Consider the following 14827-nt stretch of genomic DNA (forward strand, 5'->3'; position numbering starts at 1 on the left):
ATGGCAGGTATGGGGGATTGTAATCCCACCAAATATCCCATGGAACCTAGATCGAGTTTGAGGAAAGATGAAGAAGGCGAATCAGTAAATGCCACAGAGTATAGAAGACTCATTGGAAGTTTAAGATATTTAACACACACTAGACCTGATCTTAGCTTCTCTATGGGTGTCATGAGTAGATACATGGAAGCTCCAAAAATGTGTCACCTTAATGTTTTAAAGAAAATACTAAGGTATGTTAAAGGCACCAAGGATTTTGGACATGTATACAAGACATGTGGAGATAAGAAGATAATGTGTTTTAGTGATAGTAGCCATGGAACAAATTTAGATGATAGGAAGGGTAAAACAGGAACCATTTTTTTCTTGTCTGGAAAAGCTATCACCTGGTCTTCACAAAAACAACAAACAGTGTCACTATCTTCATGTGAAGCTGAGTTCATGGCAGTAACAGAAGTTGCATGTCAAAGACTGTGGTTGAGAAGTTTAATAAAAGAGTTGACATGGTGGAAGGAAGAAGCAGTGAAACTCTTCGTATATAACAAGTCAGCCATAGCCTTAATGGAGAACCCCTTTTTCCATGGTAGGAGTAAGCATATTGACAGCAAGTTCCATTTTATATAGGGATGTGTTGAAAGAAAAGAGATACAAGTGAAGCATGTAAATGGAGAAGAACGTAGGGTATACCCTCTAACAAAAGCTTTACCATGTGTGAAATTTACAGAGATGAGGAAATTGATTGGAGTTGAAAGCATTACAATAAACTCAGAATTAAAGGGAAAATGTGTTAGGTTAATTCTTGCTTATAGACGTTGGAGGCTCATTTGAATAAAGCTGATATGGTCCTCTTAAGACCATGTCTTTAGGAGAATAAACTGGCATGTGGCCACACCTGCTGAAGCATCAGTTGATGCAAGTTTCCCGACAGTATTGTTAGTAGTTAGAAGTATTTAATCTCCCTGTAATTAGTTTATTATCAATGAAAAATACAGAACCAGTTTGTGTTCTAAATTCTCTCTTTCCCATTTATAATTTACAGTGTGTTGTGTGTTTGTTTGTGTTGTGAATCTTCAAGATCCTATAAGCTCCATTCCAACATTGGTAGGCCTCATTAGCATGTTTCATTAGCATTTCATAGGAAATGATAGTCGGATAATTTAATAGAACTGATTTTGAGTGGGAAAATTAATATATATATATATATATATATATATATATATATATATATATATATATATATATATAGGGAGATGATCAAATGAGAACACCTAAAAGGTTGAGAACGCAAGAACAATTCTGGACCAATAAATGTATAAGGGCATACTAGTAATTGTATATTTTAATTAAATTAAAATAAACTAAAATTCAATCAAATTCCCTTAAATTTAGGATCAGTTACCAAAAAGGAAATAAATATTTAACTTTTTATTTTTCTTATTAATGGAATATAAAAAACATTTTTACCAAAATTTATTTAAAAACTGAAAAACAATTCTTACAAAAATCATTTTTTTCTCCTATTTCACGGGTTTTTTTTTTTTTTTTTTTTTTTTGTGTGTGTGTGTGTGTGTTAAAAAAATGAATAGAAATCAAACACCAAATTAGTACATTTGTATTCATAAATGATATTTTTTTCAAAAAACCTGATACTACTCCAATCACAAATAAATACACATCAATTTACAAGTAATCCAATTTCTTTTTTTAATCAATTGGAAATAAAAAGAGTGTAAAAATTATCATTTCTTCATAAAAAGAATACCTCTAATAATAAATAAATATACTCATTAACACATGCTTACACTGTTATTCACAAATAAATATAGTGCTATTAAGAAATAAGTACCATGTTATTCGGAATTGAATAAATAAATACCTCTAATCATAAATAAATACATTCATTCACTATTATTCACAAATGAATACAGTACTATTCACACATGAATGCACTGCTGTTCATTCACTGTTATTCACACATGAATGCACTGCTATTCACAAATGAATACACTACTATCATAGATAAATACAAATTTTCATTCTTCCATTTCCTCTCACACTCCCTTCTTTTTTGCTTGTCTTCGAGCTGCAACAAAAACTCCCCCACCAGAATTGTTTGTTGGTGGTTTCCGGCGAGCCAAGGGCAGCAACCCCCTCTATTTTCTCCCACTCTTTTACAACAACAGGGGGTGTTTGGGTTTCTTCATTGTTGTCTGTGGAAGCTTCATTCGATAGCAGTTCATTCATAGGGGTATCTTGGTAATTTGAGTCGTTGCTAGCCCCACCATTGAACGCCAAACCATTATGTCCATGAAACTCTTCTAGGCTAAGCCAGTCAGCCCCATAAAATCTTTGGTAATTTATTGATATGAGTTTGTGGGATCAGTTGATCCGTGTCAGCATAGGAACGGTTTGCAGATTTAGAAGAATCAAAGCTTAGTTTTCTTGACATTGAATTCATACATGATGATGATGATTACGTAAACAAGAACATTCAAAAAATTGGAACATGAAATTAGAAAAAGAAAGAGAAAACCTAGGATTACCATAATTGCCCCTCCTATTGCTTATTAGCAGTTATGTCGGCTGCTATAGTATCTTGGATCATACGGAGCCTTTCTTTTCAATCTTGTTGAAGCAAAAAAATCTGAGCTGTTTTCTTGCTTTTGAATAGATTATCTTCCAATTTTATAACATGACTGAACCTTAATTCGTAAAATGAAAGCAACTCATGAATAGTTTTAACCAAATCTTTCTGCCAATCCATTGTCCCTGAAGTGGAATCAAGATCAACACTTTTACTGTTACCGTTACTCTCAGATATATAACATGGGATCGATACCTTTAGGGCATTTCATCGAATATGTGCTGAGCGAAATTAAGATATTCCCATTGAATTGATACAAATTTCCATAATAGATCACAAAAGTAAAAAAAAAAAAAAAAAAAAAAAAAAAAAAAAAAAAAAAAAAACCAAATAATGACATGAAAACAAAATCAATTTGTGAAACTCTCACCCGGAATGAAAGGACTGTAGGCGATAATCCGCTCACTTGATTATGTTTCATTGCTTCGAAGAGGTTGAAGAGACAGAGGGAAGAGGGGAAGGAAGGGCGTCGATTATCCGACGACCCTTGTGACTTAATCGTCGTCATCAGCAGGGCACAAATGGGGGGAAAGAGCAAACAACAAAAAATTGACATTTGGGGTGAAACCAGGAAGCATCATCTTCGATGTGGATGGTTCATTTGTCGAGCAAGGCAAAAGGAAAACGGAAGTAGCTGGGATCGGTTGTGTGATTCGGCTGTGTGATGAAGATGTCGAATGTATGTTGTATGAAATTAGGTCAACGGAATAGAGAGGCAGGGAGTAGTTATAGGAGTTTACAAAATGGGGGTAATGTTTATTTACCTGAATACCCTTTATAATTTTCTTTAATTTGAAATTTATATTTTAAATGTATTAATAATTAGAAACATAGCAATTAATTATAGCCACACATCTTAAAAATTAGATGGTATAGATCTATTCTCGCGTTCTCAACCTTTTAGGTGTTTTCATTTGATCTTACTCCTATATATATATATATATATATATATATATATATATATATATATATATATATATATATATATATATATATATATATGCAACTAGAACACACCTTTAACAATTTTTCTCTCCTCTTTCCTCTCGTTGCAACCATAACGACCCCTCTCTAGCGCCCCTGTAGCCTAGGGGACGGTGTTTGGCGAGCGCTAGTGAGCTTGGCGAGCTCCTTAGCGTCCCTCACTCCCCAAAGCCTCAATAGTATTGTAATATCTAGATTTCCTACAAAAGTCAACCTGTTTATTTCTTATCGAATTTCGGCTTGACCTCTGTATAACCGTGATATATCCATAGGAAAGCCTACGACAAGATTAATCGTTAAATAAATATAAAAGATTTGTTTCTACTAAACTATGTACTACAAACTACATCTTGCAACATCAACTAGACACTAAAAGTAGTCAATTATAGGCTACATCTTTAGCTAAGATGCTACTTTGACACTTGCTTACTGGCGGCCCACGGTGTGCGGAAGGTGTTGTCATACGGGGCCTCCGATTTTGGCGGGCTCTAAATTTTAGGACAAATATTTAGTTATGGTGTTTGTATATTTGTAAAATAAATTTTTATATGTTATCATTAAATCAAATTGGTCATTGATTTTTATATGCACACTGTACCATTTTGGCTCTAATCTTGAGCCATTTAAATTATAAAAAAAAAAATAAAAAAAAATCAGAAAATTAAAATTTAATCATAAATTCTAAAATTTACCATTATTTAATGATTATCTATATCCAAAGAAAAATAAAAACATGTTTCAAGATTAAATATTTTGTGTACATACTTCATCATACTATTGGTTAATTGAAACAAATGTTTAAATAATATAAACAATACCAAAAACTTTTGATTTCTTATTCACAAAAAAACAAAAAGCAAAGTCATTAAGTATAAGCGAGTTAAAAGACAATTTGCAAAAAATCTTGAAAATAGTTTGCAAAATGGCTATATCTCAAACATTGTTGTTGATGATTTATTCAACAAATTGAAATTGTTGTAAAAGTATCTACGACTTGAACATAATACAACAAATACAATACTAAAAGGTTGTTTGTTTTTTCAAAAACAAATTAGTTCAGACCACTTTTTGCTGCGCAGTGATGCACACGTGCAGAATTGCACTCTTGCAGCAGTTTATGTTTCGGTAGGATTCAGACCATAAAACCTATACACATGTTCTACGTTGCGCAACATTTGACTTACCTCTTCCAACCTCTTCAGTTTTTATTTTTTTTCCAAGTGGGTATTTTTAAAATTTTGGTATAACTATATTTTTTAAAACTTTGATTCTTTTTAAACATTTGTTTTAGTTATTTGTTTTAATTTTTTATTTTTTTTACTTTGATTAACGGATTTGATATAATTACTTTTTATAGTTTCCATAATTTTTAATTTTTTGTAATATTTTCTTACTTTTTTTATAATTTTCTTTTCTTATCTTCTTTAAAATTAGTTTTTTTAGAAAAAAACCAAATTGCTTCTTTTTTACAGTTCTTTATATATATTTTTTTAATTTTTAAATTTTGTTTTTTACATGTTATTTTTAGTACTCTTTCAATGTTTTAAGACTAAAATTATTAAAATTTCGGTATTGAGAACTTTTTTCAATCTATAAAATCAGTTTATATAAATTTTAGTTTATTGCAACAACATGCGAATATTAAAAAACAAACAAATTTCTTATTATAGGTTGCAGTCGTTTAGTCTACCTTTTTTGTTGCACAGGGTTGTAGACATGATTCACAGACTTCATAAACTATTGCTTCGAAAAAAAAAAGAAACATCACCTAAATTTCATGGAAATGGTAAACACTTATCTAATTTCTTGTCTAAGTATAAAATATTGTTGATTGTTTCTATTACAATTGCATCAACAAAAATAAGTTTTTAAAAACCAAAGCTTTTAAAATCTTATTTGCTGTAGAGTCTCGACTATGTCTGATGTAACATCCCAAAAATTCATAGTCAAATATTCATTTTAAATAAAACAAACTATTCATTAATTGTTCCAAAGATGATCAGAGTTGAGGAATTCTGAAAACATTAGAGTAATTTGAAAACATTTTGTGCGAAATAAATCTCCAAAGGATGTACTGTGATCAAGTCGGATCTTTCCTTTTGAAAACAGAAGTAACTGAAACCATAAACATAAAACTGTAAGCACAAAGCTTAGTGAGTTCCCTAAACACTCCACACAATAAATATACACAAACGCGCATGTTTGGTCCACAATCTTCGAATGGGATTAGCCCCGGTCAACAATCCATCGAACTGGATTTCCCTGCACACTGGGTCCATAGTCATCATATTGGATTACCCATGAGCCCACAACATAAGTATCGATTGCCATCACAATCCTTAGCCTATGTTTGGATTGCTTCGAAGCCCACAACATAAGTTTGGATTGCACTCCTAGCCCTTATCTTATGTATAGATTGCTCTCGAACCCACAACATAACTTTGGATTGCACTCTCGCCCCTCAACTAATCTCTAGATTGCTCCTAGGTTTCTTGGCGTACAAAACGGAATAGTACCACCTCAACCCAACCATAATATGTTGACATATGTAACAGATAAACATATAACCAATAAACAGATAATCAGGCAGATCTACCAATATAATAGATCACTACAACATAACAACATCCTATATACCAAGATACATCATATAACCTAGTGGGTCGGTGTTCCTGACTTCGATCCACGAGTATAGTGAGGAAACTCACATGAACTACTCAACAGAAGCACAACAACTACCTCATTCTCAGAACAGCGAACCTAAACTTCCGAAAACCAAATGGAGACCAATCCTTAGTCAAATACTCAAATCTTCCCAAGTTTGACCAAAACTCAAATCGATCCAAAAGTAACGGTCAAAGTCTACAAGGTCAATCACTCAAAATCAACATGAACATCACGTCGTGACAATTCCTAAGTCACGTCGCGAGGATACAAGGCCACAACAAACGTGAGTTTTGGGCACCGTCGTGTCGTAACACATCCTGAGTGACATTGTGACTTATGTTCTGTAACGCCCGTGTTTCTGGGCTTGTCATTAATACCGATGTAATAGTCTAAGTTAACCTTTGTAACCCGTCTTGAAATAATAAAAGTGTATTATTTGAGTATTATGTGTTTTGTGCTTAACTGTGTGTCTTAATTGAATTAAAAATAAAAATAAAGCGTCAAAATAAAATATTAGATAAAGCTGATATCTATGGATAATTTTGTGGTGGTTGAAACAAGGATTCCAGAGATATAAAAAATGCCGAAATCCGAGTTCTAACGAACAAGTTATGACCTGTCGAAGTTTCGCAACAGAACCGACAACGCTGAATGCTGTAAAAAGTGAAATTTACGTTAGAGCGGTTTTTAGACGACACAATCTAAACGAGAATCAAAGATCTCGTCAATGGAGTGCAACGGTAAAAAGACAGAAGAAAACGGACGCCAAACGAAAGTTGTAGAGTGTAGTCTCACCTATGTGTGGATATAAAGAACGTCGAAAACAGAGTTCGTATGATGAAGATATGGATTTCTGAAGTTTTTAAATAATTAATATTTATTTATTTAAACTTTAATTCGGATCATATCTGAAGGAGTCATTGATCTGATCTGAAGGGTACGCCCCGCTTAACCTTTAAGTACGTCTAGCGTACCTCGGTCTTATGTTGTCCGAGAGAGAGCCACGATCAACCACCGAAACCTCGCCATGTGGCCTTCTTATCCGAACTACGCCCAACGTAGGGCTTTGTACGCCCAACGTACGTGCGAGGCTCAGCCTCTATAAAAGGGCATGCGAGGGCAGCTGACCTTTTTCCCAAAATATCTTCTCTCTCTCTCTCTCTCTCTCTCTCTCTGTCTCTCTCGTTTTTTCTCGATTTACGTGCAACTTATACCCCGAAGCCCCGGTATCATTCCTGAGACCCGAAGCCCCGAAGATCCCGAGAAGTGCAATTTCCGAGCCGAAGCTATGCCCGCGAGAAGCCCTGTTTTTGTGAAGATCTTCCAGATCTACCGAAGAATACTACTTCTACAAGTCATAGTGCTGTCCGATCATCTTCTGATCAAGTGAGTGTGTAGTTAGTTTCTTTTAACGCATAATTACGAAGTATTATATACGAAATACATTTTATGTGAATATTTTGTTGGTTATATGTGTGAATGTATATTCACTTTCTTCTATCTCGTAGATATGATTTATTCTCTATGATATACATGTTATGTGTATGTATTTTATCTGTTGTTTGGAATATGTATTGAATGAGAATGCTATACAGGTTTTAAACTATCTATAAAATATATATTTTTATCTACTAATATGTTGGGTAAAAAATGGGTAGATATTTGATGTGTGATAAACAAATGAGAGGCCTCGATGTTGTTGTTGTTGATCTAGTTATTCAGCGGAGTATGGATAACAACCACAGACTCTTTCTAGACAGCCTTGTGGAACACTAGCATGCTCATAACCTGTTGGTGTTGTGAACAATGTGCTCACCGGTGTACTCTATCCCCTTCATGGTTTCCTTTAGGACATCTATTATCAAGGAAATCCCTTTGCAGTAATGTCCGTCCCGATGAAAATCCTAGATTAGGTCCCTGGTAATAGATGTTGTTTTAGGGACGTAAAGTGAGGATAACGGGAATGGGTAATCGGGTTATTGTTGGTTGGTGAAATTAAATATAATTATTTATCATGGGTTGAAAACCCTATATGCTCACCAGGCTCCCAAGCCTGACCCACTCGTTTTTTTTGTATTACAGGTAGTGGCGCGAGGGCATAAGATGGATGAATCATCAAGTTATTTTGCTTATTAGACCAGTTGTTATATGTAACTGTTGTATGATCTATCTTTTGTTGTTTATGCTTTTGAGTCTGTATCGGAACATGATATCCCGAGTTTTGATTATATAATGAAAATACACTTCTTTATGAAATGCTTTGGTAAATATTATTTTATCATACTTTGTTTTTTGGGAACAAATTCCGCAACTCTTTTAAAATCAAAAGGATTTACTCTAAAATTATTTTAAAAGCATAAATGAAACCGGTCTTTTCTGGCCGTGATTTTGGGGATGTCACATGTTCAGAAATCCAAATCTTCATTAATTGCTTAATCTCTTCACACCAAGGCCCATAACATCGGATCTAGAACCTAAATAGCTTCATAATGGATAAAGCTTCCAACTTTATCAATTAAGACGGTCCAGACAACCAAGATCTAGTTCTTAAGTCTCAAAAGGGCCAACAATGCATCATTCTCAACTTAATGCATTAAGTCCAAGGATCCAACCTTTGGATCTAAATTAACATGATGTTTAGTTGGATAAAGATTCGAACTTTATCCATAATAATGTCTCAAACTTTCAAGATCTAAACTTTAATACACTAAAATGACCAAGATAACTTGCATTGCTAAAAGGTAAGGCAAAAGATCATAACTTTCCTAGTCCATGAGGTCCAAGAAGAAACCCAAAATGATCAAAAGATTTTGGAGTCCAGATCTAACACATACAATGTCCTTGAGATCTTGGAGAGTAATAAAGTTGCAAACTTTGTTTCAAATTCTCTCTTAGAACTCATTAAAATTGAACAAAACACCTAATACACTTACATCAAAGACGAATGCAATAAAGCTTGGAACTTTATAACTTACAAAGGTCTAGAAGGTATATGAAAGTTGGGATCTTCAATTGTCAAGCATCAAGGATCAATCTTGCATGAAAACGCTGCTCTACAACCAACAAAAGCTTCAAAATGGATGAGAGAAAAGAGGGGGGAGGCTCAAATCTTGAAAATTGAGGTTATGGTTCTGCCAAGCAGTTCTAGATATGATGGAGGCGATGAAATACCTGAAAACATGTATCCTTACCTTTAAATACCTTGAAAACCCTAAAACCATTTGGGCTTGGGTTGCACAGTTCTCACGTCGTGAGAATATACTTCTCACCTTGTGAGTACGGGGAATATGTTGGGATGCAAAGCTCTTCATTGGATGGTGACTTAGAAGGCTCCTTCCCTATTTGATATGTAAGGATTCTCTGTAAAGTTCATAAGGCTCTTCTCTATGAAGGCCTTATAAGTGGAGCTTGCCTATATATACTTGTATATTATATTTTATGTAGGTTGAGAGAGCTTTCATTGTAGAGATGAGTAGTTTAGTCTAGAGAGAAAGAGAGAGAGAGAGAGATAGTATTATAGTTAAGAAAGCACATGCTTTTACATTTATATACTACTCAATTATCTATACATCTTGTGCTTAAATGTTAAACTGGGTCTTTTCAATTATACATGCTCTTAATCTTGCATTTGTCATCGCCATGGGATCTAAAATGTGATGTCATCGCTTAATCTTAAAGATTTAAGAACCTTTGCAAGATCTACGATCTTAGATGACAACATTTTTACTTCATGGATTAAAAAAGATTAGAAATCTTTGGTGAGTCTCTCCATTGTATCAATTTTCTTTTAATTCCAAATCTGTTGATCCAGTTATCTTTTGATTTAGCCTAAATTTTTATTCATTTGATTCAAAATCAAGCCCAAAGTCTTTTGATATTTTACTATTCATCAAATTTAATTCAAAGCACGATCATGTTTTATTCACCGGATTTAATTTGAAGACGGATGTGACCTTGAAGGGGGATTGATTATGAAGTGATTCAAATTTAAAATTTTGAAGTGGTTCATTTTTATGAAAGGTTTGCTCTAAATAAAGATTTTTAGGATGTGCTATTATGCTCAAAATGGGTAATTTTCCTTGGAGTTTTGGATACTCAAGGATTCCAAGTTACCTTTTGATTCGTTGGATTGTGATTTCTCACATTCTAGAACCCGGGTTATAAGATCATTGAAGATTTGATGTTCACTTCTACATTTTGTCATGCTTGAGGTCTTGTTCGCAAAGTTGCTTTTTTGGAAATATAAAGTCGAGTCATCCATTCTAAGCGTTGATGGGGAAAATGTTGGGATGCAAAGTTTTTCATTGGATGGTGACTTACAAGGCTCCTTCCCTATTCGATATGGAAGGCTTCTCTGTGAAGATCATAAGGTGCTTTTCTGTGAAGGCCTTATGGGTGGAGCATGCCTATATATACTTGCATATTATACTTTGTATAGGTTGAGAGAGCTACCATTGTAAAGATGAGTATCTTACTCTCTCTCTCTCTCTCTCTCTCTCTTTCTCTCTCTCTCTCTCTCTCTCTCTCTCTCTCTATATATATATATATATATATATATATATATATATATATATATATATATATATATATAGTATTGTAGTTATGCAAGCACATGCTTCTACAGTTTTTACAACTCCACTATCTATACATCTTGTGCTTAAACATTAAATGTGGTCTTTTCGATTATGCATGTTCTTAATTCTCCATTTGTCATCTCCACGGGATCCAAAATGTGGTATTAGAGCTTAATCTTAAAGGTTTAACAACTATTTCAAGATCAATGATCCTAGATGACAACATTTTCACGTAATCAACCAAAAATTCGAAACCTTTGGTGAGTCTCTCCATTGTATCTATTTTCTTTTAATTCCGAATTTATTGATCTAATTATCATTTGATTTAGCCAAAAATTTGATTTGTTTATTCAAAATCAAGCCCAAAGTATTTTGATCTTTTACTGGTCATCAGATTTAATTCGATGCCCAATCATGTTTTATTTAGCTGACATATGTTTTATTTGTCTACTATTTATTCGATCCAAGTTGAAATCCATATTGTTTTATGAGCCACGAATAAAAATTTTCATCTTTGGTTTTGTAGTTGGAATTAATGTTTATTCTTCAAGAATGTTTATTCTCTTGCAAAAACATGTTCTATTCGTCAAAAATATCTTACAAGAATGTCATTTTTAACATTCTCATCACCAAGAATGAAGTTTTAACCACAAAAACTTATTACTAACCATTTTTATAATATATAAGCAATTTTAATTTTTTTTAAATTGATTTTTAACTTTTTGTCCTCTTTCATGAATATTACATATTCATCAAAAATAGAATAGATTATATTCTCAAGTTCTTAAAGAATTTAACATGTAAATACTAAGTATTCGTCGAGGGTAAAATACATATTCAGGTTTTAGCAATCATATCAAATAATAATGTAAGTAATAAAAATGTTCTATATAAAAATTATTTTATATCTGAATCAAACTGCATTCCAAATTCTCACTTGTCATAACTTATTGTTAAATAATTTGATCAATTTACTCTTACATTTAATGAAGTGTAATTACGACGTAAATGATATCCCATATTAATACAATGTACCTTAAACTCACAACATTGCATTATTTTCATTTAATGGTCTATATACATACAACGTTATATATATATATATATATATATATATATATATATATATATATATATATATATATATATATATATATATATATATATATATATATATATATATATATATATATATATAAAAGGTTATATACACATGTATTATTTACACGTATTGACAACTTAGAAAATCAACGGTAAAATATATAAACAAAATATAATAATGCAATACTATGATGAAAAATAGAAATATGAAAGACTGTGATAGTATAATGATGAAAATCTATGAAATATTACTCTTATACTCTTCATTTGTTTGTATTGAAATTTTGTATTTTCAAAATATAATGGAATTGTATTTTATTAAATGTACACACAAAAACCCACAGAAACATGATTATATAGTAAGATTATAAAAAATACAATGCTAAAGTAAAAATTGGCAAGTAGAAAGTTGAAATATGATTTTTTTTTTTTTTTTTAAGTTGAATGAAGTATTATAAATATTAAATAAGGAAAATATTTAGTAGTTAATAATAAAGACTAAGGCTTGATAATATGATATTTTTATATAATTGATATTTCGTAATAGAATTGAAAAAAATCCAAATGACTTAATAGTAGATACATGAAAAGTAATGCTTCAATTAAGCATATTTAGTTTCATGAATATAAGTTTAATATATAAAATGTAAACAGTATGATATAGATGAAGTAAGAATTTGTCTAAATATAAACTAATATAATACCAAATTTTGGTTCATATATTAAAATTAATAATAATAAATAAATAAATAATATAAGAATATCAGTTAAATATTTGTTCCTTACATTGAGTTTGGCATAAGTTCAAACATATAAAATGAATATGCAGTTTTCACATATAGCAGTTGGTCTGGTAGTGTCATTCTTATTGTCCTCTTGACTATTTACGACAAAAAAAAAAAAATGATATAGTAGTGAAAAACTATAGCAACATTTGGTCGCATAAAGTATACTTCGATGGTAATTATGTAGCTTACCTATATCCAATCAAACCATTATAATTTAAAAAAAATCCAATTCTCATAGTTACCAAAAACTGGAAGTATGATGTTATTATACACAAATGGATGAAAATAAGTTCAAGGTCTTAATTATTCAAACTACTTAAACAATAAACCCATAAAAAGTAAGAAATAAATTGCTAAATTACAAAACTTCTTGGATGTGCTTATAACATATAAAGAGTAAATTATATATATATATATATATATATATATATATATATATATATATATATATATATATATATATATATATATATATATATATATAGGGTAAAGTGAATATACCTAACAACCTTATATAAGCTTAGGTACCTAACCTCATAAAACTATGTCATTTTTCATTAAATTTTTATTGCAATCATCCAAGGTTCTTAAATTTCATACCTAAACTTGATTTACTTCAAAAAAATTTGGAAATTCATCATTATATTTCTCCTACATCCTTTCATTTGTGGCGGTAGAATATAAAGCCCATCAGGTGTTATTCGATAGAAAGACGTGATGTAAAAGACAGATACTGGTGAAAGTCCAAAATTTTTGGAAGTAATCAAGTTATGGGGTTGAAGTTTAAGAACCTTAGGCAATTACAATGTAAATATGATACAAATTGATGTTGTATTATAGAGTTAGGTACCTAAGCTTATATAAGGTTGTTAGGTATATTCACTTTACCCATATATATATATATATATATATATATATATATATATATATATATATATATATATATATATATATATATATATATATATATATATATATATATATCAAATAAGAAGGAAAACATTGGTAGGAAGGTAAGAAATGTTTTATATAAATATTCTTTTAGCAGATAAAGAGTAAATTATGTATCAAGAGTAGTGTTTTTAGCTTTAGTAGTAATCCAAAAGAAAACTTCCTCTTACATCTTTGAGAATACAAGCTCCAGACTCCATTGCTTTTTATAAAATATAATTCCATTTTTGTGATCCCATATGATATATTGATATTCAAACAATAAATTGTAGAAGTTTCCGTGATCTTTTTATCATTTTCCTTCTTCTTTTCCTCCTAATCAAATATATTATCAATACTATCGACAATGGGAAAATTCTTGTTCCACCATTGAAATTTTTTACTCTAAATCGTTGCTGCCCATGGGCATTTTAGGAATGTATACGACATATCTTCACTATAGACCTGGCAGATCAAGCATAGAATATCATTCAAGTCAATACCTTTATCATCAAGGTTCGATTTAACAGGAAGTTGTCCTCTCAAAACTCTCCAAGGAAGAATAGATGGCAACACCTTCTTAATATGATTGGCTAAAATCTTGTAAAGGATCAAATAAATCAAACCAATATGGCTGATAGGTCGGAATTGCTTAACTTTTTAATACATTCTAGTTTCTTTGGGGATTCCAAGGATGGCTTCGATTTTATCGTGATCCAAACCATTCTTACCTTTAGAGATAAATGATTACAGTTTATAGGGCTCTTGAAATTGGTTATTTTCTTTGATTGGGGAATCTCCTTTTCTACTGTTAAGACCTTGAGATTTGAACTTGTTGTTAAGGTTATGGTTAACATGTATCCGCTTTTTCCCCATGGTAGTTATTACAAGAGTGGGATTCTTGAGGTGTCCTATCATATTCTTTATCGGAGGGGATTTCGATAATGTTTCCTCCAATCTCCATGTCTGAGAGGATCTCGCCTTCTTCCTCTTCGGAGCTTTCTTCCTCTTCAGTTTCAGAGTTCATAAATAGATTGAATAGAATCTTTTGGATTAAATATTTCTGTATTGAATTCTTTAATACGAATCGTTAACTTAATACTATCAAGAATGATCAACCTGGACTAGGATATTATCTC

General features: G+C 31.6%; 1 pseudogene; it reads left to right on the forward strand.

The window, feature by feature from the left end:
* Positions 1-828, forward strand: LOC145016025 (secreted RxLR effector protein 161 pseudogene; annotated as a pseudogene).
* The last annotated feature ends 13999 nt before the right edge of the window (positions 829-14827 follow it).

Source organism: Lactuca saligna, chromosome 9 (genome assembly GCF_052625555.1).
Source record: "Lactuca saligna cultivar CGN05327 chromosome 9, ASM5262555v1, whole genome shotgun sequence".
NCBI classification, from domain to species: domain Eukaryota; kingdom Viridiplantae; phylum Streptophyta; class Magnoliopsida; order Asterales; family Asteraceae; genus Lactuca; species Lactuca saligna.